The 14,021-nt window shown below is 36.8% G+C and overlaps 1 protein-coding gene across 2 annotated transcripts in view; it reads left to right on the top strand.

Moving 5' to 3' along the window:
• Nucleotides 1-805: 805 nt before the first annotated feature.
• The window catches only part of LOC129721814 (roundabout homolog 2-like), a 289,428-nt gene continuing 276,212 nt past the window's right edge, over nucleotides 806-14,021 (top strand). For both annotated transcript variants that reach the window (XM_055674825.1, XM_055674824.1), the window contains exon 1: nucleotides 806-2,034. The gene's annotated coding sequence lies outside the window, so the exon portion shown is untranslated. The remainder of the gene's footprint in view (nucleotides 2,035-14,021) is intronic.

Here is a 14,021-nt window from a genome sequence, read left to right as displayed (position 1 = left end):
TGTTGCCAGTTCGTCAATTCAGTGTGAAGATTTGATGTGACAAAGTGACAGATGAAAAACCAGGATGTTTGCGTTATGGGGGAAAATCGATAATATCCTGATTTTTTTTTGGCACAAATTTCAGACGGTCGATTCTAGGTATCTTTTTATATGCAAACGTTCTGAAACTTTTAAAATTTATTTTTTGAATTGTTTGAGCTTAAAAAAATTATGTAAGGCAGGTTTAACCAAAGCTTTTGAAAAGAATAATGAAAAATAAAGAATCTGAGGAGATTTTGAGACAACCTTTTGTAAGAAGCTCAAATTCAGGGTTGTAGGATTCATAAGCATGATTTAACTAAATTGAATAAATTAAATGAAAATGCTATTAAATTATAATAAAAATGAAATTTCAAATTTGAACAAACAATGTGCAGTTTGTAGCCAACTGAAAGAATATGTCGCTTAGGTGATGCAACGTATTTTTAAGTTGCACGACACATCCAGTCGAAACTAATGACAAACGCAAACGCTTCAGCTGGCCGTATCGAACCAAAACATAACAGAGAACCAAAACTGCACAGTGCCCTTCTCTCCGGGAGAGTTTCGTTAAGTTTGACCGACGTTTACGCTCGCCCATGTTTCGAAAACTCTTTTTCGCTCCGAACAACACACGCGCATTTCTCGTTTGCGCTCTCGCGCTCCGTCCCAGCATCATCATCTGCGCGGCTGCCTGTGCTGCTACGCGGAACGGCTGGCGTCTTCTGCTGGCTGGGTGCTCGATGCTCGCAGCCGGAATCGACGTCGCTCAGTACTGTGCGTGACGGCGGCCGACTTGCTCGTCTGGGTTTTCTTGTCTGGAGAGGTGGATTGTTTCGTGCGTGGTTTCGTCCGTTTACGACTGGTTGCGTTTTTTCGTGTGTTGTCTCCTGATTCGTCGCCGTCAGCCGGAGTGTGCAATATTGGAAAGATATCAACATCAGCTGTTCGGTTCGCTGGCTGTGGCTAGGACTGAGTGCAGTGCAGTCTGTTTATCTTAATTCGGTGTCGCTCGAGGTTGAAAGCAGAAAGTTTTTTCGGTTCAAAGAAAGAAGCTTCGATCACAGGAAGTACAGCGCATATATCGAACCGGTCGTCGTAGTCGTCGTGGTTGTTGGCAGTGTTTGCTTTTTTGGATCGTACATCGTTTGGTTCTTCCGCTGCGTGTGAGCAATCGCTCTGGTGTGCAGCGAGCGGGTGAAGCGCGGAACGGATGCAGTTTTTCGGAGTGCATTTCTGTGTTGTAGGTACACACGGTAAAGCCTAGCCGGGAAAAAGTTTTGACTCTATCGGTTTCGGCTCCAAATAACCGTCGAGCTCTAGCGTTCAGAAAGAGCAGTTGTCTACATGATTATTAATAGATTTATTGATGATACACAGTTAATAATTTAATTACCGTGTACTACCGTGTGCACTCGTGAAGGGATCCACAGCAGACCAAACTTGTGCAGCACGAATAGTGCATTTCTTCGCGGCGAAGCCGCAAGAAGAGTAACCAGCAATAATTGGAGGTGTATGTGCGCGCATAGGTGAGAAGCAGGGCAGCGACCGCGTGCCGAGTTCTGAAGGTGCCGCTGTATGTGCGTGCATTAGAGTGCGAATGATGATTGTATTTTTAAGTGAATGAAAAATTGGTGGCAATTTCCTACCACGAACCGAGAGTGCGCCACGGCAGTGTAAAGTGAGAACGATTTAATTGTCAAAATAGTCAAATTGGATGCATGCAATTCGGCTAATCGAGGAATAATTCAACTTGATGTGTGCGGACAAACCGGTGTTTTATGAATCGAGACTAACGAGAAACACACGCACATCACATATTTCTCGGATAGAGAGAGATAAGCAGTGGCGAGTGGATTGTGGTGCGATGCTGATGACACCGTAGTCACGGACGGAATCTGACTGTCATCAGGGGTTTTTGTTTCACTCGTTGCCCGCCGAATATTGCGTGTCGGTTGTATGTTATGTTATTACTGGGTGTTCGCAGTGTTTGATTTGGCAGCTGAATAATAATAGGTGAGTGTAAATGATGCCTGCTTTCATACGGGAAATCATCACATCGTTAGCCGCGTTTCCACATCGAAATTCGGTTCTGTTTGTTTTAGGCAGCCGTGATTTAAGCCTCGGGGAGGGATGCTGCGTGCTTTGAGCGCAGCTTTTCTCTGATTTATAATCACGCAATAAGCACGCATCGGGGGAGGAGAGACCGTGAATTATGTGGGAGCCGCTCCAATTCGATTTGGTTTCCGCGCAAATGATAGTAATTATGCTTTCGTATTTATTTTGTTTTTCGTTTTCCGGTACTATGTATGGAATTGATATTTCGCGATGTAGTTTTGAGAGCTTGTTTGTGCTTTTTCACTAACGATATAATGACCGGTTTGTTTGGTAGTAGGTTTGAACCGTAACGAAAGCGCAGTTTTAAATTTGAAAAAGGATTGCCGAGGTATGAAAAGCAGTTGAATAATAAATAATACTACACGTTTCGTTTTCAATTATTGATGAACGATTTTTGCCGCTTCACTTCACAGTGAGAAATTAATTGCAATGAAAAATTGCACATTTCGCTCGAACTAATTTAGAAAAATGGTTTTATTTTCCGACAATTCATAGAAACCTGATGCTGATGAATTATTTTTTTCCACGTGTCCCTTATTTTGAAATGTCGGATTAACACTTAACTACTATTCATCGAAAACAAAAATTCACAAATATAGTTATTAAAATTAAATAAAATTGCTTGGTGAAATTGGGACCGCCTTTAATCTTTTGTGATAGTGGCCAGAAATTTGTTGTACTTTGCAATTTACATAATCATATTCACTTAAAAAAAAATCAGAATAATTATTTCTGCTATCGTTTCGCGTCTCTATGCAATTACTAAAGTTTAACTTTTCCGAAAACAGTGGAACGCTAGGCGACTGAAAGGTCTATCAACTTTAACAGAAATGTTCTTCTTTTCACGATTTTTGTGTGAACGGTAACCGTGTGTTTTTTCATACGAGGAGTGCGACTTGGTGTTTGTTTTTTGGACATTACTCAAGAATTTTATCACTAAGAAACAATAAATTAAGATAAGATGAAATAGGGCAACCATGTTTGAGCTGGCTGATACTTTGCGCAGCCAAACATGTCATTTTGTGCTATTAACATTTTTTTATTAATCACAACAAATTTTTGGAAATGGTTTATGTAAAAATGGTAAAATGATGATTGCAAACATTTTTAGAGCCAGAACGGTTTGTTTGATCGTGGTAAGGTCTCCGATAAAGCAGTAGGTAGTAATTTTGTCTTCCTCAAAAAAAAAAAAAAAAATAAAATAAAATAAAAAATTCACGACAAAAAAGGGAAATTAAATTTATTATTTCAAAAAGCTCATCTTTTCAAAATCATTTTTGTTATGAAAACTGCCAAATCCTAATTAAACCTTGTTGGTTGTCCGATCAAGGAAATAGAAAAACAAGTTAAAATTTTCTAAAAGAAAGAAAAATAATAGCCAGAAGGGTTTGATTGAGTGTCTCTGGCAAAGTTGATGAACTTTTTACTCACATGTGATTCAACTTCACTTAACCGAGTGAAATTGTGACAGCCTGTCTTATGTCAATGCCCAATAGTCCAAAAACCGAACGCAGGGGTAAATTTGGATCTAGAGTTTGACAGTAATATTATCTAGGAAATCTTTCTTCTACAAGTATTTCAATTTCGTTCAAAGTTATTGATGTTTCGCATGAAATAGTAGAAGGGTGGTACACGAGTCATGACTGCATGACAGACGTGGGATTACGTGAATTGCACTGGTCGACAAAATAAAATAAGTGCACTCTAAAAGATCAAACCGGAAAAAAAAAACCCGGAAGGATTATAGCTATTCAACCATTTTTATGAATTTTGGTGCTCCTAGCCATCACCAAAACACGTCAACTTACGTGAGAGTTCTCGCCAGGTTCGTCGCTTTAACGTTATGTTCACGAGAAAACTCATTTAAGTCTCGGAAAAATAACTTAGTGGCTAGAGACACCAAAACTCACAGGAGTGGTTGAATAGCTATAATCTCTCATTTTTTCCAGCTTTGAGCTTTTGGAGTTTGTTGAGTAGTGTATTATTGATCAAACTCGGTTTAACCATGATGCATTTATGCGACAACTGGATGAAATTTGCAATTGCGGTCGACAAAACGGTTATGGTTTGACTTCACAGCTGATATCAGAGCAGAACTTTAAACTTCATACTCACATATGCGACCAGCTAACAGAATTTTCTCCTAGTCGCACATCGGCAATATGCAACACGCATTAGTTGCACTAATGGTTTTTTCTTTCAAGTTGTAAAGTAGGCAATGTATGTGATTATATTTTAATATATTTATATTATTAACATATTTTGTACGACAAACAAATCAATTGGATATTTTTTTAAGAAATGCATCAATAATTTCAACATTGCAAGATGTTTGTCTTAAAAAGTTCTGCTAGTCGTTCGAAGACAGTTTTTATGTAAAATGTTAGAGCATTTTTTCAATATAAATTTGTAGAAGTTTTACTTCTGATTCCGTCGAAAATTGTGGTCGCTCTAATTTTTTGATAACATAAAATTGAGCGCTTCAATATTTGCATCAGCTTTGTAGAAGAAAGTTGCTCTCTGGAATTTTGCTATCGGACTCCAAATCAAAATTCTCCCCTACATTCTCTTTTGGACCGTTGTGCAATGTATTTCTTGCAGTTGGTTAGGGAATACAGCGAAATGGAGTGAATTGTTTCGGCTTAGCAGTCTCAATAAAAACAGCGCTGATCTCTATGGGGTCATCGCCAACGTTTCGATCCGGTTGGTTGGAAACTTCATCAGGGCCTATTTTTCTTCCCTTTCGAACCTTTGACGTTTGAAAGTAGGTTATTTTCTGTAACTGTACAAGCTGATTAGTGTCAAGTGAGTTTCCGTTTTGTAGATAGCCAAATGTAATTTTTTGTCTGATTTTCTATGTTTTGTGTAACGAAATAAATTTTAGAATGAGCCTGATGAGGAACACTATTTTCCTTATTTAGGTGGATGCTCGGCTAATTTTCCAATCAGTAGCTGTAAGAATGAAGAAAAATCTGTTGGAAACTGACCGAGTTATTAGCATTTGAAATTGGATGATTTTCGTGACGTCCCCGTGGTTTTCGGTATTTCAATTTGCCCCTTTATCCCAGATTGTTACCGTAAAATGTAATTGTAACGTTAAAAATGTCACCTTATTTAACGATGAAGATAAGTTGGGAGGAAAATTTGGAAGAACCATCCCCAGGATGATGGAAATTACTAAAAAAAGTATTTTTTCAATAAATCTTAGTTAAGAGATGCGGATTCGAAAAGCTTATAAAGCGGTTTCTCTACCATTTTGCTTGAATTATTATACCAAAATGTTCGCACTTTTTGTTTTTCCTGTTCTGCAGTGTCGCTTATGAGCAATTCTCGCTGAAACCATGCCACTAGGTGCACAAGGTCTTTTGAATTTGATATAAATGCACATATTGATTAGGAATAGAGAAAAAATGATTATGCCATTTTTGTTTGATTGAATTTGTTGACCCCTCGGTCACCAAAGGGTGAAATAGTTTCTAGAAAAGTCGAAATTTTAACAATTCTTGATGTTTTATTTGAGCTATATCTCTGAAATTCGTTATGGAACCTACTACAAGTAGCACTTTCTGTAAAGTGGAATGATAGGGCTTTCATTTGGAGTAATCAGATTTTTGACCGCCATCTTTAATTTTGACGCCATCTTGGATTATATCAGAAAAATACAATTTTGGACGTGTTCGCAACTACCGATTTTCGATCTGAGACCAGCATTGGAAAGCTGAGAAAAAATGCTATAAGATGCAAGAAAAAAATTAGGTGGGCATCAGTGTTAGCCTACCAGTTGAACGAATTTTCCGAACGAAGTTTTAAAATAATCAATGCCTTCCGCGCAATCAACGTAGTAACCATATGTAGAAACTCTTCCCTCCAGTGTTATTTTTTGAAATGCGGTAAATTTCCAATTATGAGCTCAGTAAGGAATTGCTTAACAAAACTAGTGCAGGTTAAGAATCAGTATCAATTAGTTAGAAAGAACTGCTTATTTGAAGAGTTCGTAGACACTTTTAGTAGTTCATTAAATCAATTCTTAGCTCATTTTCTGTCCCTAAGGTAAATTAGTAAAATGAAACTTATTAGGACTATGTCGTATTTCACTTTTAAATCCACAAAATTACCAATCTTAAACCGAACGAAGCCATTGTGTATGCAGTTTTTGCTGAAAATTATAGGGTGACGATTCAAAATGAGATTCAATCTCTCTATTATACATAGCAAATTGTCATTATTCATCCGATCTACTACTATGCCGAACGGGTTTGACATCACAAAACATTGATCCTTCTTTTTGGACCATAATTCTGTACTTGTCTTTTGTTGCTTCACTATATTGTTTTATGTACTAAGATAAACCTTTTCCACATATCAAAAAAGTACGTTCACACTGACGGAAAAGTAAGTGAGTCCAAGAATAAACATAACTTTACCCACAACCGGTTTATGAAAAACGATTTTCACATGTACGTAGAGTGAAATATTCATGCCACAATATTCAACAATATTCAATTTGCTCCGAAAATCAAAATAACCCTCGAAAAAGAACAGAAATAAATATTATTAAAAAAAATAATATCTAACATGCAGATGAAAGCCCTATCATTTCTCTTCACAGAAAAAAGCTACTTGTAGTAGGTTCCATAACGAATTTCAGAGATATTGCTCAAATAAAACATCAAGAATTGTTAAATTTTCGACTTTTCTAGGAACTATTTCACCCCTTGGTGACCGAGGGGTCAACAAATTCAATCAAACAAAAATGGCATAATCATTTTTTCTCTATTCTCAACTAATATCTGCATTTATATCAAATTCGAAAGACCTTGTGCACCTAGTGGCCTAATTTTAGCGAGAATTGCTCTTATTGAGGAGTTACCTGTGACGTATAGTATAGTTCTTGTGCTTACTATTCTCTTCTCTTCTTTATCGACTTTATTATCGCCTTATGCAAGTTATTGTTTTGTATAAAGTAATAGTTATATAAGTTATATAAGAGTTTTTCAGTATCAAAAAAAGATTCTCATGTGCAGGAGCCTGAGAATAATCTCATGCTTAAGTTCTTTGATATTGAATGGCCTGATTCTACTAAAATTCAAACCCATAACTCGCTTAACAAAGCGGACTTTGTCACCTTGCGCTTACGAAGCCTCCTTAGCTTCGCTGCTTGCTAATTTTTTTAAAGATAATTAAAGAGCAGAGTTAATTTCATCTGGGAGTCTTAAGAAAATCAGAAAAAATGAAATGATTAGATAAAATCAGTCAAAAGGGTTTTGTATCATGTTCGGAACAGTCCGAAAATGTACCATGATGCGATTTTTTTATATGCGACATTTAACTCCTACTTAGCAAAAAATTACTTTAAATATTAAGCAGTTTCATCAAACAACTTCTCCTGATGATGTTTGGAAGGTTTCGTGATGATATTTAAATAATACAGTGATCACCCGATTATATCTCACCCTGATGATTTTTGGCGTGATAAAATAGGAAAAGTGATAAAATCGGGAAATTTTTAAAATTTTATTTTTTTTTATTGAAGATGTTAAATTAATAACTAAATACGTAAAATCAGTGGTTTCATTTTTTTTTGGAAAATTCATCTGTACAAACATATGAAAAAAGCTGCAGTTCTTTTTTATAAATCGATATATCTGAATAATGACAAAAGGTAGAGCAAAGTTGTCAAGGGATGAATTTGAGAAAACTGTCTGAGCTTTTATAAAAAATATTTAAAAAATTCAATTTGAGATCCTGTACCGTAAACAGAATTTCAAAAACAAAAGTGACTATAAAAAATCGATCATCACTATTTTTTAAAAACATTTTTTAGATAGATAATTCAGTTGCTTAAAACTTTTCTGAACAAACCTAAAAAAATCGATGTAAAGTTGCAAATAAATTGCAATTAATTTTTTAATTCGTTCATGTTTTTGTTTGAATTGGTAAAATGAAATACTTGCTTTTATGTAGCGCAGTACCATAAGCAAAATATTAGATGTTCTCATAACACTAAACTTTGCCGAAGACAGCATGCTGATATCTCTCACATATTGCAAGCAGAAAAAGCTTAAAATGTAAATGACGATTTTTAATGCCTTCTCATAGAAAACTTTATTTTGCTTGCAATATGTAAGAGATAGAAACATGATGTCTTCTGCAAAGTTTCTTGTTTTGAGATCACCTAGTGTCTATCTTTATCTAATAAAAAAGTAAATATTCTATCTCACTTTTAGGAGGATTGATCACCCAGCTTTCTACATCAAAAGATGCGTTTTCAAATATTTTGAAACTTCTCCGAACATATTATACGGTTATAATAAACATTTGTATCACTGAATATTTCGCACGATAACAGCAAAATGTAACATTGTTCATCGGTTGAATTTTTAATGTAAACTGCATCCAGAATGATACATAGAATTATGAAAAATATCTTAAATATTGAAGCGTAATAGGAAATAATAAAATAAGCGTTATAAAATCGGGAGCAGATAAAATCGAGGGCAGATAAAATCGGGGGCAGATAAAATCGGGTACAGGTATAATCGGGTGATTACTGTATTATTAATGAAAAAGTTTTGGAAAATGATCCATTTTCGAACACAATTCGCTCTTACAATTGCTATCATGCCTTGTTTCAGAGCAGTAGTAATGGAATCAAATATTAAAAAATACAGTATATTTTCAATAAAATACTTCTATAACATCTAAATTCCATGTAGGAACACTTCTTATGCGAAATGTTTGCTTTAAAGTTGGAATTACTGGTGGAATGCGAGGACCTGTTTTGTATCATGATCGAAACATTTTACTTCTGAGACTTCACCACTTCACTTCGCCTGTGCTTGATATAATGATGGTTTGCAGGTAGGTACTATTCATGGAAAAGTTTTTGTCAGAAAAACTTTTTTCCTCGAAGGTGCCCATTTCGAAAGGTTAACAATGGCTCCTAAATTCAGTTGAATGGAAATCCGTCATATGATTTTTGAGTAGTTTTATTATCAGGATACCATTCAGATGCTCTTATTTGTGTCTTTGTGAAAAAACACAGATCTGGTTAAACGAAACCAATCTGCGGGTGGTTCAATTTTGAATAGCAAATCAACAGGAAATACTATGGTTGTTCTATCTTATTTATCTGCACGTAATTTGGAAATTTTTAATAAAAAAATAAAAATTTTATTTGAAAAAAAAAATATTTTTTTTGCGTGAAACAAATCACATTCTAAAATTTATTGCTTGTGCGATAGTTGAAAAGTGCTGCGCTGCATCATTGTAACCGTTTTAAATTCAGTTCAGTGAATGTTAACACTAATCCTTCCCTTTTAAAACACAAAGTAGATCAGGTCGGCAGAACGTTCCAACAAATGCGACAAAGAGCTTGCAGCTAAACCGAGGCCTTGCAGTTCACTTTCGATTCGAACCGGATTATTGTCGGTCGTTTTGTTGAGCGTGTACTAAATACCTATCAAGCCGGCTGCTGGCATGATGTAATATGGTAATATCGACAAAAATTCTCCTAGCTTGCATTTAAGGCCACGGCTTGCGCTATTCCCTTTCGAAGCCCGTCTGCTGCCAGCTGTGCTATCGTGTCAAGTCGTGCAACCATCTTTGACACTCCATTCTATCGGACATTCGCTTTTCGAGCCTTCTTCCTGAGTCGAATCGAAGCGATCGCCGAAAGGCAGACGAAAACGAAACGCCAAAAATTCTTATTTGAGACCAGCAGAGGAATATAAATCTAAATTGGTTGATCGAAATCGACCACTTGGTTTTTTTTTTCTAATTTCTTGTTTCCTCCTCAGCCGATAAACGTTTGGTCAGTTTTGCTTCCAACAATACCATCTTCGGATACGCGGAGAGACACGGGCGCTTAAATTAATTGCGCCTCGCTTTGATTGGCATCAAGTGGTGGTTCAGGGAGGTCACTTGACGCCCCTCAAGCGTCACTTTCGCTCTTCTTTGGTTTACAATGAGATGAGGTGGAAATTTGAAACACGTAATCAGTTAGTCAACCGTATGGTGTTTTTTTTTTCATGTTGTATTTCTAATGTCCGCGTTTACGTCATCTGACGTGAACGAAGATGGGGGTGAAGTGATATGAATCGGTTGGTCACGAGCTGATCCAAATATCTCACGGACAGATTAACACAGGCTGGTTGTCTTAGTACACGAGAAATATTAGCTTTGAGATTAATGTAATGAATCTGAGCCAACACGATGGTAATGATTGTACCAAAAATTCTCATCACCAAAAGACACCAGCAAAAAATGTTCACGCTCCCGCTGGAATTGTCCGCTTTTTTACACCACTTTCTGCCAACAATTAAAATCCAAACTTTTACCAGCCGGTTTTGAGTTTCAATGGAACTGAGCAAAATCGATTCGGAACGCAGACCCGCCCGCCCGTCGTTTGACTGTCGGAAAATGCATCAATGCTCTGTCTGTGCCTGCACACACATCTCGTCGTCATCCGGCCAACTCCGTCTGTGTGTTTCGGGATAATCGCGTGTGTAAACAAAGCGGCTTGTGTAGTGTTGTTTTTATGCGCTCTCCTTTTTTTCTCCAAAAGCAATCTGATCGATTTTCGCTTTCCGCTTTCTTTCCTCCTCCTGCTGCGGCTGCTGCTTTTGACGTCCACAAAGGCACGCACTAGCAATGGGCGATATTGTATCGGTATCGGAAATATCGATACTTTTGAGACGATATTTCGATTTTTTGGATCGATACACAAGCGTCCGATACTCGACCGTATCGATACTGAAAACCGCGATATTTGTATCGATATTCTTTTATGCATACGGACCAGCTAGCTGACATGTTACGAGGGCTAACATCTCAATGTGTACACGAGATCACCGCCACTTTTGATACGCTATGTTATGCTGTCTGTTAGCGTCAGTGGAGCCCACACATCGTAGAACCGCTGCGATGTTGGCTGCGATAAAGCCAGGGGGAATCTATCTGTCAAATATCGTGAAACCGTGACCAACACATTTGGCAACAAGGCGTCTGCATGTTTTGTTTTTTGTCGTTTTGATCGAAGTAAAATGGAACGTTCTCTTTTAACAAAACTCGAGAAATCGCGGAAAACTTCTATTAATAATGCGTTCCGTAGTAAAATTTTGGAACAGCAACAAGTTTTTAACGAAAATTGGTGATGTTTTATCGTCACATTGGTTATTTATCAAACGTCATGGACCAACAAACTTCATGGACCAGAGTTGATCTGCGATAACGCACACATATATGAAATTTGACAGCGGTAAATCCCCCCTGGATAAAGCAAAGCAAATCGGATGGAGATGCCAGCTAGTTGTTGGAACCACTGAAAAGCTGCCACTGTCAGTATAAGTATCGCACAAGTCTATTTGACACTCTTTGACCAAGCGTCAAATATTTGGAATTTTTTGACAGATAAAAATTTGGTCGAAGATAATTATTTGTCACTCTCCAATTTTAACATGAGGCAAACACGGGCAAACAACAACCATGATGTCAAATAAATTTGACCATTATGTCAGAAGGTCGAAAATTTGACCATTAGACAAAGAGTGTACTACAGGCTTTAGATGGAGAAATAGATAGAGAGAATGTTGTGAGCCAAACGAACTGTCAAAATCTGAGCCAAACGCAGCATAGAGCCAAATTCGAAATTTGTTTTACTTAAGCCACACATTTAAAGCCAAAAAGGAGTGCTCAATAATAACGTGTTCTCAAATACTTTCAAAAATAGGCATAGCTCTACGTTGCATTATTAAGGCACAAAACTTATATTGTTTCTCTGACAATTGATTAAAATATTGTCTGTTTACATTTATACTCAGCTTCATTTGTTTTTATTTCAATTAATTCTACTTTCTGCGTTAAAATGCATCCACAAACCCCTCAAACGAAATTCAACGTTATCAGAAATGATGTTTGGCTTCGATTTAGTTGGGCTATAAACCAACGAGCGGGAGCCCAACTAAAACGTAGCCCAACTAAACATAGCCCAACAAGCGAAATTTGACTGTATTTTAAAAACAAATATAAGTTTTCTGGTTACACTGTTCAGATCGAATATTTGCAAGCGGAAACTAACTCATGCTTTCCGTCGACACAAGTTAGAGTACAAGTGAAAAAAAAATTGCAATATTTATTAGTTAGAAAAATTCAGCGGTAGACTTCACTATCTTATTTTCGCTGACATATCTAACTTTTTTATGTCATCAACTTTCTCATCAATTAATATGGAAGTGTGTCAATAATTTATACAAATAAGACGGGAGCTTCACAGCCCATTGGGCCAGTGAATACAAATCTTGAAGATATAAGTCGTTTAATTAATTTGTTTGCCAAAGCTCAGAATTTCTTCATTACCTGTATGTTTTTGTTTGTGAAGTCATTTGATTCATGCTGCTCTAGAGAATGCGGATAGATACCAGAAAAACAACAAAAAGTCGGCACATCAAATTTTCATTGCTGGAAACCACCAAAATTTTGCTGATTTTTGGTGTGCTGTGCTTCCAGCAATCTGTTCAGCAAAATGAAATTTGCTAATTATTCAGTAATGCTCAATTGCATAAAAGTGACAGGTCGTTTGCTGCATGTTCGGTAAAACAAAATACAACTTGCTGGTTGTCAGCTATGACAATTTGCTGTTCATTCAGCAAAGCATAAATCAATTTGCTGGTTAACCAGTTAATTCAAGGGAACCATGTTTCCGTCAGGCACCAGATTCCATCCGCCCATAGGATCATAGGCAAATTAATGTTGAACTGGAGATGTATGATTATCATTTCAACTTTTAAGTTCATCTAGCCCAACAAGGACTTAGCTATGGTCCCATATTCGCTATCAGGAGCTTAGCGATGATCCCGTACCAGCTGCACAGCGATTTGGCGCGTTTTACTAATGACTAGTGACGTTACGATTCTGCCGATACCGATCCATAATCGATTCTTTTTTCACGATACGTGACAAATTGGTATCGATGCTCGAGCTCGATACTTTTAAGATATCGATACATTTTGTTAGAATCGAAAAAAATAATTCGCGACTACAACACTTCTGCTTTTCTCCTGACTTTTGAGTTAAAAAAAGGAAGGCAAACATTTATGCTTCTTTTTAGTACATAGTTTATTATAGAGTTTCGTGTAGGTGCGAGCAGGCTATATAATATGCTTTAGCTTCGTTTTTTTAGCGGTAACAGAAAGTTCGCGACAATCCTAGATCCGAGATTTTAAAACATTCATTTTCAGGATTCTGCTGCTTGTGCTAAAGCGGTGAGTAAAATCCGTAACGTCATGGAGCGAAGCGATAGAGCCAAAAAAGTTGACGCGAGTGTAGATACGCAGATACACCATAAATCACATGAAAAACCATAGGACTTTTAGGAACATCACAAGCTATTAACATTTGATACGCCAAATAAACATACTCAAGCGGGGGATGAATTAGCGGTTCATCTTAAATTACCGTTGAGTGATTAAATTACTTCAGTTCCGTGCGAGCGCCTGTTTTCGAAAGCTGGGTCATTGATATCGGAAAAAAGAAACCGTTTATCGGTGACATATCTACAAAAGCTTTGTTTTCTGGGAAGTATTGATGAGTCCGAATGGTTTAATTAGAATAAATATATGTTACTTAAGTTGCAATAAACAATAATATTATTTTAAACGTTATTCAAAACATTGTTCTTGAAAAACTATTCGAACGATCCGATACTTAACAAAATCGATACTCTGGAAGCGATATTATCAAAGTATCAGTCTTTTTTCTCGATACCAGTATCGATTCGAGAATCGATACTTTGATTATTTTACCGTCACTACTAATGACAGCTTGACGTAAATTTTTTGACATATCAATTCTTTTGCTGGATTCCAGCAACCATTCATTTACTGTTT

The sequence above is a fragment of the Wyeomyia smithii genome, chromosome 2 (genome assembly GCF_029784165.1).
Source record: "Wyeomyia smithii strain HCP4-BCI-WySm-NY-G18 chromosome 2, ASM2978416v1, whole genome shotgun sequence".
NCBI lineage: Eukaryota > Metazoa > Arthropoda > Insecta > Diptera > Culicidae > Wyeomyia > Wyeomyia smithii.
The sequence above is the reverse complement of the archived record's forward strand: the minus strand, read 5'-3'. Positions and strand labels throughout refer to the sequence as shown.